The following is an 18,809-nucleotide window of genomic DNA, read 5'->3' as shown; positions in this document are numbered from 1 at the left end:
ATATAATCCCTTCAGAGTATTCTGGGTCTGCCCCGGGGACTTCGACCAATTGGATGTGCCCAGAACACCTCGAACAGGAGGAGCCAAGGAGGCATCCTGATGAGCCACCTCAACTGACCCCCTCGATGCGGAGCAGTGGCTGTACTCTGAGCTCCCCCCGGATGAGTGAGTTCCTCATCCAGTCTCTAACGCTGAGCCCAACCACCCTCCAGAGGGATCCGTTTTTGGCCACTTGTATCCACAATCTCATTCTTCCGGTCACTACCCAGAGCTCACAACCATAGTTGAGTGTCAGAACATTGATGCACAGGTGAATCGAGAGCTGAGCCAGACCACGACAGTCCAACGCAGCTTCCTCATCACTGCGGATGCCGCACCAAACTGCCTGTCCATCTCACACGCCATTCTACCTTCACTTGTGAACAAGGCCCTGAGATACTTGATATCCTTTCTTGGGGGAGCAACTCCCTCCCCACTCATAAGGGGCATTCCACCATTTTCCAACAGAGAACCATGCCCTCAGATTTGGATGTGCTGACTCTCATCCCGACCGGTTCACACTTAGCTACAAACCACCCCAGTGCATGCTGAATGTCACAGTGTGATGAAGCCAACAGAACAACATCATCTGTAAAAAGCAGGGATGCCATTCTGAAGTCCCCAAACTGGACGCTTCCGGCTGGGCCTTAAGATTCTGTGGCAACCAGATGGAGGAAGGGGTCCAACAGCTGCCATATACTTTTGTGTCTGATTCCACAGCACAATTCTGCGAGGTCACAAGGTAATTGTATAAATGTACCCTCACATTAGAACCATAAGAAACAAGTTGAAAATATGTAAAGTTATTCATTAAGGTCCAGTCAGTGCACACAGCATACTGTAATTAGCAGCTTGCCCAAAGCTCCTGCAAACTGTGTCTAAACAGCAAAATACTAAACATGTCTAAACATTGGAAAATGTGGGCTACAAAGAACATTGTCTTTTTTGCAGGACCTATCCTCCTCTTTGATCTTTTGTGTATTTTCTAGCAGTGAGGTGAAAAGTGAAGGAAGGCTGTTTCCCTCTCTAAGGACTATACATAGGAGGCTCACACCATGATAAAGAGAACTTCAGAAGGGAAGTGGAAGAGATTATGTGTGTTAGAGGCAAAACAAATGTAGATATTGCTATAAAGCTGTTGCAGTTGTTACATAGTAATTTGGTGTTGTAGGAGCTAAAAATACCACCAGACTTCCCCTGTCTGCCTAATGTTAGTGTGAGACCATGGCTAAAGTGTGTGTCTTTTACTTTAACTGCTTATTGTTAAGCCTCAGAGTGCTCAGGGAGAGCTCACTCGTCAGTATCCGCTGAGCCAACTCACAAATGATGTGCACTCTCTTCCACTGCACATCACCATCATCGCTCAGTGCTGCCTAGTTAATGCAGAAAAACTCAAGTGGGCATACAGGGATGAGTGTGCAGGCTCGGGTAAATTTAGTTTGTGTAGATGACAATATATGCACTCATGCATCACATCACACAGCCAGTTGTGTTGTAAGGCCTGTTGGTGAATATGAAGGCAGTGTTTTGATCACCCTGAGGGAACTACATAAGAAGTGCAACGTTGCTACTGCGCTCTGAAAGGAGAGATTACACTTCTTCTGCTGATGAGCAAGCCAAACATCAAATACTGTAATACACGAGTATTAAACTAACTTGGCACTGAATCATCCTTGACGTTAAGCTGCATATCTTTGCTCCTCCATTTACAGATGAAAGTGAAGGGGTTGAGTTAATATTTCCTCCTGTTCAGCAGTTCTATTTATGTATTGTTAGCTCCTTCTGCACAGCATGCTCAGTGTGCAGAAGCTAGGGGAAAGGAGGCTTTTAAAAATGCCTTGAATCTGTTATTGTAGGAGGATATCAAACTCTGCAAGTCATTCACAGTAACACCAACTGAAGTCTGAGTTCAACTCCAAGCTTCCATTCAGAAAAAGATTCTGAACACTTAGATTTGAACTGAAAGCTGTATTCTTAATAGGTTTACTTTCAATGTGTAACAGAGGCCTATAATGTCAGGTAGGAACGCAGTGACCTTACTCTCCTTAAGCTTATTCTGTTCAAAAATACGGACTGTCAAATATGTGACCTGCCACCAGAAAACCGGCCCAGCACAAGTCTTGTAAAAAAAAAAAAACCTTTTTTTTTTTTTTTTTTTAATTCGTGATTTTTGGGGTTTTTTGCATAACATGCAAGTTGAAATCACGAAGAAGCCATGTCATGCTTCAGATAACAGTATTGAGGGCCTTAAAACCATAAACTTTGCATTTGAATTTGGGTTGTTTTAGAGGAAAAACCGGTTCCTGGTTGGGGGTGTGGTGATACCGCAATAAAGTAGCATACTGGCTTTCTTTGGCTATTCACGTGCTTTTGTTCCTTTTGTCGGCCAATCAGCTGCACGGTAAAGAGGAACCACATGGCTACTTAAGCAGCTGCTCCTCCGAAAGTAGGCTAGTAACTGTTACTGCTACTTCTGGAAGCTGTGTGTTTTCATCATTGAATGAAGATGGAGCAGGAAAAATGCATTGCAGAAGAACTAAATCAGGGCTGTTACAGTGCAGCGCAGTACTACTTCAAGACTCCAGATGCTTCAGGTCATGCCAACGCCAGTCGTGTAGCTGCAAACTTATGTGCAACATACAGATGGATTCTTTAGCGGCCGAAAGAGAGTGGCAGGACATGAGAATCATTGGACACCTTGAGGCAAACAGGTGTACAGTAGTTACTTCTGAGATGTCTACATCCACCAAGAAGCCTGCGACAAAAGAAGCACCCCTGAACTTGGTATCTGATCTGAGGCAATGATGTCTGTAGGAATACTTTTCAGTTTCTTATGAGGTGAGTTTTTATTAACATCCAAGTTATCTATGTTACATTAGTGTTCATTCGAAGTCACGTATAGGGATTACAAACTGTTTTTCATGTTAGAAGCTATCTTTTAATAATCTACTGCGAGTTTCATTAATGTCCAATTTAACTGGCTAGCTAGCTCAGTATTGTTGTTTTAAAATGCAATGATATGCACAACAAAACTATAAGCATCTGCTATTAATTTGAATAACACACCAACCTGATAATGTGCTTTAATAATGTGTGAATAACACACCCATGGGTGAATATTACCTTGGGGTGCAAGAATAACACATCTGTGGGTGCATGAATAAAGTATTGACTGTCCTATGGGCTAACAGATTTCACTGATAGCTAGACCGGTTGGGGGTTGGATTGGACAGGTAACAGCATTACTCAACTTACAGTTTGTTTTGAAGAAGGAGTGCAGGGTTTTTTTGCCTCTTGCTGGTTGGTTTGCCGTGCATTATTTGTGGTACTTTAGTTAAAAACTGATGGTTAAGAGCAATGCTGCCGTCGCATGTGTGCACATCTGTGCACATCTGTGTACAATGTGTGATGGCAACTATTTCATGTGATCACAACAAGACAGTGTGTATATGCTGCTGCCTTTTCATGGTGCGTTTCAAGAGCGCTCAGAAAAATGAGGTACGACATGTTACAATTGAATTAAATGTACAACGCGACTTTTTATGGCTAGTTTTGCACAGTTTGGTGGGTAAGTAGGAAGAGTGACAGAAAACAATAAAAGAAGTGGAGCTGATATTGTTATTGATTTTCTTTCATATTTATACTGTACATTCCTGTGGCCAGCAAAAGCTGGTTGCTGGCTGCCACTAATTGTTCTATATCGAACTTAAAGCCATACTAAAACTCCTCAGCTCCTGCCAACACTGAGAGATGATAGTGCCAATGATTTGGCTCAAGAAGATTAGCAACGATTGGCTTTAATTATGAAACCTCCACAGAAACATTTGTCATGTCAGCTAACATGTGAAATCTAAATTCACCTTTCATTCAATTGAAATTCATCTCTGACGCAGCATTTCACAGGAAAATAATGGATGCTTTAAAGAGACAGCTGCAAGTGAGCAGGCATGCAAAATTATATATTTTAGGTTAGCAGTTTTAGATTTGTCTCATTTACTCAGAGGTCAGGGCACTGCAGGGACATAATTCAGTTGATGGTATTTCATTTTGCATCACAGTGCACAATAACCCAATATATTCTTTATCTTAGACATATTTTTCCCTGCACTCTGTGGCTGCATGTTGTAACTCCTTTTTATGCCAGACACAGAGATATCTTTTTGTTACTGCTGACTCCAGCTCCCTGTGAATGGCCTTTCATCCACAAATATCAATGAAGCCTGAACATATTGGGTTATCTAACAAGGGTTCTCCACTGTATTTATTTGTTGCACTGTGACATCATATCTGCTTGATCAGTAATGATTAACAGCACATTTTATGACCTGTGCCTAGTACCTGAACAGTAAGTTACATAGTATCAGCTCCTGAGTAATCAGAAGGCTTCCAAGGCTCAGTGTGACCACTACCTCAGTGCTTCATAGGGTGGTGGAACCATGTCAGTTACTGTTACCCGTACTGTACATGTTGTCTTATGTATCATGATTTTACTATGTTATTTTTATTATCATTATTATTACTATTAAATTGAACTACAGTTTCATAAATGTATGTGGAGAGCAGTGGAGACAAAAGCAGAACTTGTGAAATGAAAAAAAAAACAAAAAAAAACCAAACATTATATGAGTCTTCAAGTTCCTTGCAGTGAGAGAGAGCTATGTGAGCACCATAATGCCGACTTGTTCTGAGTCTTTGTGGGATTAGGTCTATGGCTGCTGAGAGAAGCCTTACAAAGCCTCCTAGTACAAAGTGATATTCTGGGCAGAAAAGGCCAGAAGGGCAAAGAGCAGATAACATATGATAATTATCCCAAGCAAACTGAAAATGATTTAATCCAGATCTGAGGAAAGAGCATGTGAAAATTACTGATAGTGTCATCTTCAGGCTGCACTGGCAGCTTTGCTGGGAGAGGGTTTTTTGTCAGCTACAGTACAATTAAGTACAATTAACAATGGAAACCAAGGGGCGCTGTGGAGCCGCGAACCAAGATGGCAGCTTAGCGTGGAGGCTCTGTACAGCCTTGCACCAAATAGCACTAAAACCCAACTTTATTAACGCCAACTAAATGGAGATTATGTCAAAAATGACCACAATCAAAGACTGTGACATTTTCACCAGGAGATGAGCTCCCCAAAAGCTGAAAGCCAACACCTCATCGACCGAGCAAGACGAGGAAGCTAATGCTAATAGCATGGCAGACCTAGCAGCCGTACTGTCCGAGCTGAAATCACTTCGTTCTGAGTTCGGAGGATTTGGATCTAAACTGGACAGTATAGATGACCGCCTCGGTAAGATGGCAAGCCCAGTTGCGACACTGGAAAACACTGTGTTGGAGGTGAAGCAAAATGTTGCTTCTAACACTACACGAATGGAGGAAGCTGAAAACCGGATAATGACGGCGGAAGAGCATCTGGAGAAAAACAACAGTGAGTTAAGCAACGCCATGAAACGCATCGCCTACTTGGAGTCAAAGACTGAAGACCTGGAGAATTGGAGCTGGAGAAAAAACCTGCGGTTGTTTGGCCTCCGAGAGGGCATCGAGGGAAGCCGGCCACTTTTAGAGTTCATTAATGAGATGCTGCCGCGCTGGCTCAAGCTAGAAACTGACAGATCCTTCACTTTGGAAAGAGTTCACCGGACCCTGGCACCACTGAGACCAAACCAGAACAGAGCAGTCCTCATTCGGTTCCTAAGGTTCCAGGATCGGGAATTTGTCTTCCACACCACTAAACAGCTAAACATCATACACGAGGGAAACAAACTTTTCTTTGCTCAGGACCTCTCAGCTGAGACCGTGCGAAGAGTGTTCGTGGAAAAGGGAATGTTCCGAGGATTTCAGTATAATCCATGTAAGATGAGAATCCTCCACAACGGGAAGATTCACCTGTTTTCATCACCAAAGGAGGCGGAGGATTTCCATCGCGGACTTGGGTGAGAAGACACAATTCATAATGGCACGTCGGTATTTAAAGGTACAATAAGTTGCGTGACAATCAGACAAGATAACTGTCTTCTATTAGAACTATTTACCACCTTGCCTCTCTTCAGTCATAAAGGAACACTTTAGGCTTGGTGCATTGCAATCATATTTTTATTGAACCTTAAAGGGGCATTTTGTGTTTAAGGAACCACCTCAATCGCATTTTTCTTCAGTCTTTTTTTTTCTCAAAGATGTTTTTATTGAATTTTATTCACAAATACATGATACAAATATAGAGTGGTGACAGGAAGTATGTAAAATGTACAGTCAAAAGAAGGCAAAAGAGAAAGTCCTGTCTGTGCACAGTAGGGAGAGACTAAAAAACACAACATAGAACAAAAAACCTTATCTAACCCACCCATCCCACCCACCATTTCCAAGCCAGACGTTTACATAAAATAATCAACAGGACAAGTAGATCAATTGTACTTCATTCCTGGAGAGATACAAGTGACCGCTGGATGTCGGGTTCCAATCTAAAAAAGGTAAGGAGTAAGTAAAATAATAATAATAATAATAATAATAATAATATTAAAAAAATAAAATAAAGTTAAATAAAGCAAAGAAATAAATATATGTATAAATTATGAACCCACACATTGACCAAAAGGAGGCATCGGAGAGGGACTGATTTATACACTTGATATTGCCGACATGAAAAGAGGGAACAAAGTGTGAGTAAGGGGTCAAATCCTAGCTAGTTTGAAGGTTATGAAAGTATTCCAGAAAAGGTCCCCACACTTTTTGAAACTTTTCTTTGGAGTTACAAATTGAGTAGTGTATTTTTTCAAGGTTTAAGCAAGACATAACATCTCTCAACAACTGAGCGTGGGTGGGCGGGGCAGCATCCCTCCACCTCAGCAATATTGCACGTCTGGCCAGGAGAGAAGCAAAGGACAGAGTTCGGCGTTTAGCTGTGGTCATGTGCACATCGATGCCATTTGCAGCGCCAAAAAGAGCAATCAGAGGGTTGGGCTCCAAGTCCAAGCCGACAATTATCGACAAAGTTTGGAAGACTTCCCTCCAATATTTCTCCAAGCTAGGACAACTCCAAAACATGTGAATGAGTGAAGCCTCCTCTCGCTTACACTTGTCACAACAGGGATCTACATCTGGGTAATAGCCAGATAATTTTGATTTGGATATATGGGTCCTGTGTATAACTTTGAATTGTAACAGGCAGTGTCGGGCACAAAGAGAGGTTGAGTTAACCAATTTAAAAATGGTGTCCCACATGTCCTCAGACAAGGTTAGATTCAGATCTTGCTCCCATGCGATTTTAATGGTGTTGAGTGGGGCCTGCCTCATGCCCAGCAGTTTATTGTAAATAATGGAGATCAAACCCTTGCGTGATGGTTGTAAATTAAGAAGTGCATCAACAATGTTCACAACAGGTGTCTGAGGGAAGTTTGGTATCTGACAGCAGAGGAAGTGTCTTATTTGTAGATACCTATAAAAATGAGACTTTGGCAGACTAAACTCTCTAGCCAGTTCCTCAAACGATACAAAACCGGTATCTGTGAAGAGATATGGAAAAGATGGTTGGCAGAAATGGGACTCAAGAGGCAAAAATCAAAAAAGCCAAAGTGCCTCCTGAACTGAGCCCACACTCTCAGTGTGTGCCAGACAACCGGATTGTCTATGAGTTTATTTGGTGGGAGAGGGAGTGGAGATCCAAGAAGTGCTGGAATGGAGAAATTTTTAGCAGAACCCAACTCCATTGCCACCCATGAAGGGCAGTCAGATCGATTATGACAATATGACCAAAACGTAATACAGCGGATATTGGCTGCCCAATAATAAAAACTAAAGTTAGGGAGCGCCATACCCCCCTCTCCTCTAGGCTTCTGGAGATGGACCTTATTTAGCCGAGGGCGCTTGCCCTTCCATATATAGGATGATATAACAGAATCTAATGCATCAAAAAATGATTTGGGAATGAAGATCGGTATTGATTGAAAGATGTACAGAAATTTAGGGAGAATATTCATTTTGATGGAATTAATTCTGCCAACCAAGGATGTGGAGAGGGGTGACCACTGTGTCAGGCACCGTTTTGTATGGTTTAACAGGGTGAGAAAATTTTCTTTTAAAAGGTGCTTGTACTTTTTCGTGATTGTAATACCAAGGTAAGTGAATATGTTTTCCACAATCCTAAAAGGGAAATTAGAGTAGTCTGATGCCGGCGTCCCCTCACTGACAAAGAAAAGTTCAGATTTATTTAAATTTAATTTATATCCCAAGAACTGGCCAAAATCGTTCAGTAGAGACAACATGGCGGGTAGAGAGGTATCTGGACAGGAGATAAAGCTCAACAGGTCATCTGCATACAGGGCCACCTTGTGTTCTACTCCATTCCTCCATATGCCAGAAATATTCTTGCAGCTGCGGATTGCTATCGCCAATGGCTCTATGGCCAGGTCAAATAGTAGGGGGCTTAGGGGACACCCTTGTCGGGTTCCCCGGTGGAGGTTAAAGGGTTGTGACAACTGAGAGTTTGTGAGGACCGAAGCAGTGGGGCTTAAGTATAATAATTTGATCCAAGTGATAAAATTCGGGCCGAAGCCAAATTTTTTTAAAGTTGCAAATAAGTATGTCCACTCTATCCGGTCAAACACTTTCTCCGCATCTAGAGAAAGGACATATTCAGGGGCCACACCAAAGGGGAGATACAAAATATCAAAAAGTCGACGAATATTAAAATAGGAATACCGATTTTTGACAAAGCCCGTTTGGTCTTCAGATATGACGGTAAGACGGTAAGATGTTCTCCAATCTTCGGGCTAGAACTTTTGCCAAAATTTTAACATCAACATTTAATAACGAGATTGGCCTATATGAAGAGCACTCCGTCGGATCCTTGTCTTTTTTTGCAATAAGGGTGATGCATGCCTCATAAAATGATGTTGGAAGCTTGGCCTGCTTGAATGAGTCAGACAACACCGTGCTTAGCTGCGGAGAGAGTAGTGAGGAAAATGCCTTAAAAAATTCTACGGGAAACCCGTCGGGCCCCGGGGATTATCCTGACTGCAGCGAGGAAATAGCAGCATCTATCTCCTCTTTTGTTATGGATTCGTCTAGTCTCAATTTGCTGTCGGGGGAGAGCATGGGAATATTTAACTGGTTCAAAAAATTATCCATTAATTTAGTATTATTCGGGAATTCAGAGGTGTAGAGTTGGGAATAGTAATTCCTGAATGTGTCATTAATCCTTGCGTAATCAGAAGTAACGTTACCATCCTCCATTTTGGCGAGCACCATCTTTGGCGAGCACCATCTTTGTATTATATAACTTCCCTGAGACAATGATGAAACGGCCGTTGATATCTGATACAACATTGTGATGCACAAAAGGAATATTTTGGTCAACAAGAATTGAAACCCCCCTGGCCTTTGCTTGGAATGAGGAATGGAAGTGCTGCCCCGCCCACCACGACATCAGGCGAGCATTATCAGAACGACGAACGTGTGTCTCTTGCAAAAAAACAAATGCTGCCTTAAATTGCTTTATATGAGAAAATACCCTCCTCCTCTTAACAGGATGATTTAAACCCTTGACGTTCCAGCTAACAAAGTTTAGTGATCTATCCACTGTCTTCAACTAAAGGTGCAGGATGATAAGTACAAATGATATCAAAACTCCAGGAACATAAAGGACTTAATGAAACAAAATAGACCTGTGCATGGCTTATGTAAGCTAATAAATCAATACTGGCATTGGAAAAACCACTCTTTGCCCACCCATCCCACCACAAGACAGCTGCCAAAGAACATAGCAGCAAGCTCTCCAATACCCTCATTACCCTCACACAAAAAAATCTTCCTGTCACTTGAACCCAATATTTTCAACTCCTTATTTTAGAGTTAAAGTGCACTCAACACTCCTAGGTCCACATTTGAACTATATTTAAAAGTACAAATAGAGAAAAAAAAACGTTCCTTTAACATCTTTTACATACTGTTAACACTATAAAGTTGTATGACAAAATAAAAATGAGATATGTTGCTTTAAGGATAAGCATAGATTCGTGAATATTCCTCACATCCGAATGTAACAGTTCACTGAGTTAGAGGTTGTGGGACATACTCACATACCTGCAGCCAGGGTCAGTGTGGTACTAATGGTTCAGTAAACAGCCCACCCGGAGTAAAGGATAACATGTTAACGGTTGCCAACCGTCAGGCACAGTCATCAAACAGTCATTTACGGTGGTGGAGATGTATGAGGAAGGCTGTCAATGTATTTCCGCGCCTCATCGGTCGAGTGTAACCACTTCTTATCTCCGTCGGGAAGCGTGATGCGGAGCCGTGCGGGATACAGGAGAGAAGGTCTGAGCCCTCGGCTGTAGAGATCCGCCATAACTTCCTTATACTCGGCTCTCTGGCTCAAAACCTCGCGGCTGTAGTCCTCAACAACCCGAACCTGTTGGCCGCGGTAATCCAGCTTCCCTCTGCGGCGGGCCTCACGGATCAGGAGGTCTTTGATCTGGTAGCGGTGCAGACGGAGGATAACGGGACGCGGTCTCTGTCCGGGGGCCGGTTTTGCTGTTAGCGAGCAATGGGCTCTGTCGATCTCGGGTGGGGATGGAAGTGTTTCTTTTCCAAAAACTTCGCACAGCAGATCGGAGAAAAAAGCTGTAGGTCGCCCTCCTTCAATAGACTCCGCCAGGCCCAGGATGCGGATGTTCTGTCTCCTGCTGCGACCCTCCAAGTCGACGACTTTGGCCGCTAGCTTGGAGTTGCTTTCTTGCAGGCTAGAGCAAACATTTTCTAGTTCACCGACATGTTGGCTCAGGTCCTCCGAGGCGAGCTCAAGAGACGAAAGACGCTGACCGTGTTCGTCAACTGCACTGCAAAAACTGTGATCAGGGTTAATTAATATTTACTAAATAAATAAGAGTAAACTATACATAATAAAAAAGACTGTGTACAGTTTGGAATCAGACTGAGCTGAATTCACTAATTTTTAATCATTTATTAAGTGAGTTTTACTCAGCTTTTTCTAAAATAAAATCAGCTGAGAACCACTGAGTAGAATTTAATTATATTTATCAGGAAAGTCAAAAGTGCAGAAAATTGATAAATTTTACTCATTGGGACGTTCTAATTTTTACCTCCTACAATCCCGCCCAATGCATATTTCATCACACCGACATGAAGTCTGCCACACGTCATGGACTACCGTTTGCTTTAAGGTAAGACCTGTTTAATTGTTCTTAGTTAACAAACAATTCAAGTGTCTATAGCAGTTAACATTGTTTTGTGTTACTGCAAATTACGAAACATGCCAACTTTACTGCACTGTAAGTCAAAGTGAAGTTATAGTGTTAGTGATTGGAAGTCAGCCTACATCGTCTTTCGACTAAACGCATCGCAACGATTGAAAAAGTAATCTCACTGTCAAAATTTAATGTTACCTTCCAAAGTGTAACGTAATACCGTAATATAAGGTCCGTAAAATACAAGCTAATCTTTTATTTAATTAAGTTTCCTGGCCTCAGCCAAAGCCCCCTCCCCCTCCCCCACCATAACAAGCTAGCTAGCACGCGCCGACACCATGATGGTGGAACAAACGTTTCTCTCAACGGTGAGTAATCAACTTAGGAGTTTCGTATAAAGTTACTGCATTTAGTTTTCACAATTAAATTGTACTAACATTTTTACTCAAGTAGCATGTTAAAGGCAGAATACTTATCAGCTTTTGTACCGTTACACATTTCGGAAGAAAAAAGTCGTTTTTGTGTCATTACATTTTGAAACACAGTGCGCTGTTTCGTCTTTCTTTTTTTGAATTTGGCGTTATTTTCACTGAACGCCTGTTAATGTATTTTGAGCACAACGGCAGGCTAATCCCAAATTCACTCTCACCGAGCCTCTCCATTAACGTTACGTCAGTTACATTCAGATGGCACGAACAGCCTTCCTCGATTTTTTTTCCCTCAGTTTTCTCGGAGTAACGTTATGCTTTCAAACTGGTTGCAGCTCACATGGACAGATGAACAGTTACATTCAGTTACACAGTTACACCGATTGGCGTTTGTGAATGCTGGCTTGAGATCAGTACATGTAACGCTTGGTACGGACTCTGAGCTGCCAGAGAGAGGCTTCGTTGGTCCGTCTGTTTGCGACCACACATTTAACACTGTACATTATGTTAATATGCCACGCTAAATGCTACGCGAAGTCTCCTTTTCCCCACTAACGTTATAGAAGGCATACTGCCAACAGCAGAGTAAATCACTCAGTTAGGCATTGGACATTCTTATAGAATGATGAGAACAAAATAAATACTAGAAAAAGAGACCATATCCACATGGAAAAATTACCAAAATACATTTCGTTTTATGAATAATTTGCTCTATAATGTGTCATTCACTGATAGCCTTCCTTAGGTGAAAGTGAAGAAAGGAACACACACTTGTAGGTTTACGAGACAACTTATGATGAAACAGCACATCTTTTGATTATATTAAACATTTCTTTGTTAGGGTTATTCTTAGCCTCATTATTATTATCATCCTCTTAAGGTAAAGGATCTACAAAGGTTATTAAGCTTCAACAATTATTTCATGCCACTCTTTTTATGATTAGCTATGTTTTTATTTTTCATGGAAGTAAGTCTATTGTAAGGGTGTCTAACTAGTCTTTCAGAGGCTACTGGGTTATTTTAGTTATTTTAACCTATGTTAGCGAATGTAGAGTAAGATATTCATCAATACAATGCCAGCAAGAAATTATGTAGTAATGGATTGATTTCATTTCAGAAATTTCATTTACAAATATTTACAACTGTAACTCTGTTCAGCCCATTATCGGGTGATTGAATTGTTTTGATTTGTTGGTGAACTGATTCGATCATTTTCAATTTACCTGGTGTGAAAATATGTGTTTATGTACGTTTTAAGTTTTGTCAACAGTGACATAAATAGAGTGCATTACAAGCAACGGCTATGACAAACTCCAGATTTTCTTGTCCAAACAGTTGGAAGCAATTTGGGAAATAGGACCTTCTCCTCTGGCTGCACTGTCTGATATGCACAATGTTCTTTCTGTTACAGGATGCTGATGAAGACAGTGTGTCACAGGACCTTGCTGTTCAAAGTCTGAAGATCTACAACATCAAAGCTAACACGGCAGAGGATCCAGACAACATCGGTATCGTGGTGGATGGCATGAAAGTTCTAACTGGTCTGGGTAACTTTCCAAGGGCTTGCTCCCTGCTCGTTGGTTTGGCGTATGCTGTGAATCTTGCCTATCCAAAGGAGCTCAGATGTGTATGTTGCACTTGTGGAGTGCTGGATAAACATGTTTTTAAAAGTTGCACAAATAAATGTTTATCTGCTGCTGTTTTATGCATTGTAATCTGTTGATGTTTCTTGATGCCTCAGTTTACTTAAGTTTGGTCAGGATATTTGATAAATTAGACACAGAAAAATTATGGCAACAAAGTGACATTCAATATTATTGAATAGATTTAAAGACAAATTAAAACTTAAAATGAAACAATTATTTTAGGTACAGATAAATAAGAACAAGAGTGTAAATGTGTTGAATTAAGCAACAATGTGCTAGAATATGAGTTGATATAATTTATTTCATTTACTTCATCCAAATAATTTCTATGCAGGTATTTAGTAAATGTAAATCAATTTCACCCATATAATTGATAAATATAAGTCAGTTTTGCCTAGATTATCAGTAAATATGAATCAATTTCCCCCAGCTATTAAGTAAATCTAAATTACTTTTGCTCAGATACTTAGTAAATATAAATCAGCTTTCCTTGTGAAATTGGCTAGGATTTACTAAATATTTTTTGGCGATGTAACTCATCATTTGGCATGCTATTACTAAATCCAACTCATTTCAACTGTTGCTTTTATTGACATGTACTTAATTTTTTTGTTTGAGTTAAGTTAATGTATTCAATACTTTTTAATCAAATTGTAGAACTTAAAATCTATTCAATTATATTATGTGTCACTTTGTTGCCACAATTTTTTTAAGTAACCATTGGTCATATTTTTCTCAGTGTGTGGAGCAGATCTGGTTGAATTTGCTTTCCAGTTGGTTGAAAGAGGTTTTAAAGTCAGCAGCTAGCGCCTGTCTGTGCTGGTCAAGTAGCTCAGAGATATCCTCCATGGTTAAGCTAGCGGTTTGGTCAACTTTTTTCCCTGACTTGCCACGGTGCGAAGTCATTTTGAAGCGAACATGGGTTAAGGGAAAATAAATTCAATATGAATGACCCAGATTGCAAAATAAAGGAGTGAATGAGTGAAAAAAAAAAGCAGAGTAAGCAGGAGCTCTCGCGTGTCACGTCTACTCCGTGCGGCTATTTTTCTTCAGTCTTAAAGGGATACTTTGTGTTAAAGGAGCCACCGCAATGGCATTTTTCTCTTGTCTTAAAGGGACACTTTTTGTTTAAAGAATCACCTCATTACATTTTTCTTTGGTCTTAAAAGAACACTTTGTGTGTAAAGACTCACTCCAATTGCATTTTTCTTCAATCTTAAAGGAACACTTGGTGTAAGGACTCACTTTAATTGCGTTTTTTCTTTTAAGTCTTAAAGGGACACTTTGTATTAAAGGAGCCACATCAGTTGTATGGTACTTTATGTTAAAAGAGCTACTTCAAATATTATTTTTATTATTATTTATTTTTTTCTTTTCTTTTTCTTTAATCTTAAATAGACACCTTGTGTCTAAAGAGTCACTTCAGTTAGCCATTTATATTGAAGTGAAATAACTTAGAGGTTGGTCTGATTTTATTTTCGCTCTTGGTCAGGGTCAGTATATAAGGTATAAACATTATACAAGGTGCTTGGTTAATGGACACCACCTGTTGCCTTTGGAGATAGGTTTACATAGTTCAGCTGCTCCTACGTAAGCAGGATCAGCACAAGCCCCACCAGTTCATTGTTTTGAGTAAGGGAGTGGGAGTTTAATTGTTTAAATGTATATATGTGAAACTTTATTTCCGTTCTTGACTGTTATATATGTTTTTAGTGAACTCAGCAAAGTCAAACTTCCTTTTGTGCCGTACCCTTGTATGTCTGATACGAATTATAAATGGAACAGAGAAACACCCAAAATAGTTGTGATATAAAAGTCACGAGCTGGAATGTCAGGGGACTACAGAAATTAACCAAACTAAAGCAGGTAATAAACAGGATTAAACAACTTAAATCAAAAATAATCTTCATTCAAGAAACTCATCTCACAGCCTCAGACATAAAGTTAGTTCGGAATAGATGGCCTGGTCAAGTCATGCATGCAACATACAAACAATTATGCTAGAGGCGTACTCATTCTCATCCACAGAACAATACCATTCCAAGCCATTAAAACAATCCAAGATCCAGCTGGAAGATATGTTATCACCCAGGGTAACCTCCTTTCTCATACATTAACTCTGGTCAGCGTTTACGGCCCAAATGAGGATAAACCTAAATTTTTTGAAGATCTCTTCCTCACTTTATCCTCTTTAAGAGGTTTTTATATTATTGGAGGAGACTTTAATTGCACGTTGAATCCGGCAAAAGATCGCTCTACTGGCTATGATACTTTTAAAGCAAAAACAAGGAAATTGCTAAAACAATACATTATGGATATAAATCTGGTAGAAGTCTGGAGGGAACACGACCCTGACAGAATAGAGTACTCTTGTCATTCAAGTATATGCAAATCTCGTTCTCGCATTGATTACTTTCTTGTTTCAAGGGAACTTTTATCAAAGATTAAAAGTTGCTGGTACGATAGTATTGTAATAAGCGATCATGCTGCTATTTCATTAAATATACAGATAGAGAGATTCATTCACAACCCTTCTAATTGGAGATTACAGGTGGGATGGTTACAGAAACCAGATTTTATTAAATTCGTGGAAACAAAAATAGATAATTATTTTGAACTAAACACAGATCAAACTAGTGCCAGTATGAGATGGGAAGCTTTCAAGGCCTATATCAGAGGAGAAATTATTAGTTATACAACCTCGACAGGAAAAAAAGACGAAATAGAAATGTAATCTTTGGAAAAACAAATAAAATCATTGGAAATGGAAATAAATGAAAGTGATGATCCAACAAGACAAAGAGATCTGTTGCTCTTGAGAGCTAAATATAATAAACTCTCTGCTGATAAAGCAGCTAATAGTCTAATGTGGCTGAAGCAAAATTATTATGATCAAGGTGAAAAAGCTGGGAAACTTTTGGCATGGAGAATTAAAAAAATACAGTCTGAAAGAACAATTAACAATATAATAACTTCCTCTGGGAAATTGACGACTGACCCATTAGAAATAAATAATAGTTTTAGGGAATTTTATGAACACTTATACAAATCGGAAAACTCTCTACCCTCTGAAGAACAGGACCCATTTCTTCATTTGCAATTCCAGACTTTGACAGATGAGATAAAAAAGGAGTTAGATAATGATTTAACAATTGAAGAGATATCACAGTCTATCCAAAATATAAACAGTGGTAAAGTGCCAGGACCTCATGGTCTACCAATCGAATTTTATAAAACATTTAAAGAAAAATTGCTTGTTCCCCTCTTAAATATGTATAAAGAATCCTATCAAAATGGAAGTCTTCCACCCACTTTGAGATTGGCAATGATAACAGTGATTTTGAAACCAGGAAAACCTCCTATGCAATGTTCCTCATTTAGACCAATAAGTCTGATTGGCGTTGATACAAAAATTCTATGCAAAGCCTTAGCAAGGAGGTTAGACCCTCATATCCCACAGCTAGTCCATAATGATCAGAATGGTTTTGTGCAGAAGCGCCAAGGCTCTCATAATATTAGAAGAGTTCTTGATATAATTTATGAAAAATTTGATGCCAAAGATTCAGCAATATTATCGCTGGATGCCCGGCAGGCCTTCGATAGAATAGAATGGCCATATTTATTTAATGTCTTACGAAGATTTGGATTTGGAAAACAATTTCTTAAATGGATTCAGATTTTATATACAAACCCAACAGCTAGTGTTTTAACAAATAATATAGTCTCAAGACCATTTCCCTTAGGACGGTCTACCCGTTAGGGATGTCCCTTATCACCAATATTATTCATATTAGCCATAGAACCCCTGGCTATGACAATATGAACACAGACTGGCCTGTCGGGCATCCAGCTTGGAGAACAGGAGCACTGAATATCTCTATACGCCGACGACGTGATTCTCTTTTTAACAAATTTGGCTGTCAGTATACCAAACTTAATTCAACAGATTGAACTTTTTGGTCAGTTTTCAGGCTACAGTATTAACAATTCAAAATCATCAATACTGTTCTTAAATAAAGAAGAAAGATTGAGACCAGTTATAGATAGCCCAATCTATATCAATGCAAGGTAGGGATTTACTTAAAATCACCCCTGAAATCCAAAAAATTGTCCCAACAAACTATGACCCATTAGTGGATGAGGTGAGAGAAACATTAGACAGATGGATGATAATGCCCATATCAATGATAGGCCGAATAAACATAATTAAAATGAACATATTACCAAAATTTTTATATCTTTTTCAATCGCTCCCACTACCACTACCAAAATAATTTTTTAATAGGCTTAACAGTACATTTATGAAATTTATTTGGAACAATAAGAAATCCAGATTGAGACTTAGGCTGCTATACCTGCCCTACGAAAGGGGAGGCTTACGACTTCCAAATATGAAATGATATTATTGGTCCGCTCAGTTGCACTCTGCAATGTTTTATTTCTCAACTGAGTCTCTTCCTGCCTGGGTGAACATTGAAAAGATGTCAATACCAAACCTTCCAGTAAAACTGTATTTATATTCTGCAGACCCTAAAACTTTAAGAAGAACAATAGAAAATCCCTGTCTCAAAAATACTATTGACATCTGGTATAAAGCACATCAGCATATTAAAGATACTCCTCCCATTTCTCGCTTCTCCCCCATATGGGGTAATACCTTTTTTAGAGCAGGTAGAGCAGATGGCGGTTTCAAAATTTGGGCAAGAAAAGGTGTGCAAAAAATAGAGGATCTATACATGGATGGTCATCTTCTTACATTTTATCAGATATGTCAGAGATATTGTATTCCTAAAAAACATTTTTTAAAATATCTACAATTGAAACATTTCATATTATCAAAACATAAGCAGATAACATCTGAACCACCGCTATCACATATTGAAAATCTTGTAGTTCTCAATCAAAATGGGAGGAAACAGATTTCTCTATTTTATACAGCTCTATTATCACATGATAATGAGTCTACCACTGATAGGTTAGAGGCATGGAAACAAGATATTCAAGAGAACATAGAAGAGACTGAATGGGAAAAGGCATGCTTAAGACCTCAAAAACAATCAATAAATACGAGAATGAAGCAATTGCAATACAAATGGCTGATGAGAACTTACATTACTCCAGTCAGACTCAACCAGTGGTCCCCTGGCATCCCTGACACTTGCATCAAGTGTTTAGAGGAAAGAGGCACTTTGTTTCACTGTGTATGGGATTGTCCCAAATTAAAACAATACTGGAAAATAATTCTTAGAACCATATCTGATATTGTTAATGTGAAAGTCCCTTATGAAGCAAAAATGTGTATATTAGGTATATATCCCCAAAATTTTATCATTAATTCAAAACAGGCAACTTTAATTGATTTTGGACTCCTGCAGGCCAGGAGGATGATTGCCTTATATTGGAGGAAACCGGATATACCTTCAATACATGTATGGGTGAAAGAGATGGCATCTTGTATTGTAATGGAGAAACTGACTTATATAACAAGGGGAAAGGC

The sequence above is a fragment of the Plectropomus leopardus genome, chromosome 17 (genome assembly GCF_026936395.1).
Source record: "Plectropomus leopardus strain MGB_pleo_1.0 chromosome 17, ASM2693639v1, whole genome shotgun sequence".
In the NCBI taxonomy this organism is placed as follows: Eukaryota; Metazoa; Chordata; class Actinopteri; order Perciformes; family Serranidae; genus Plectropomus; species Plectropomus leopardus.
This window is presented reverse-complemented; position numbering follows the sequence as displayed.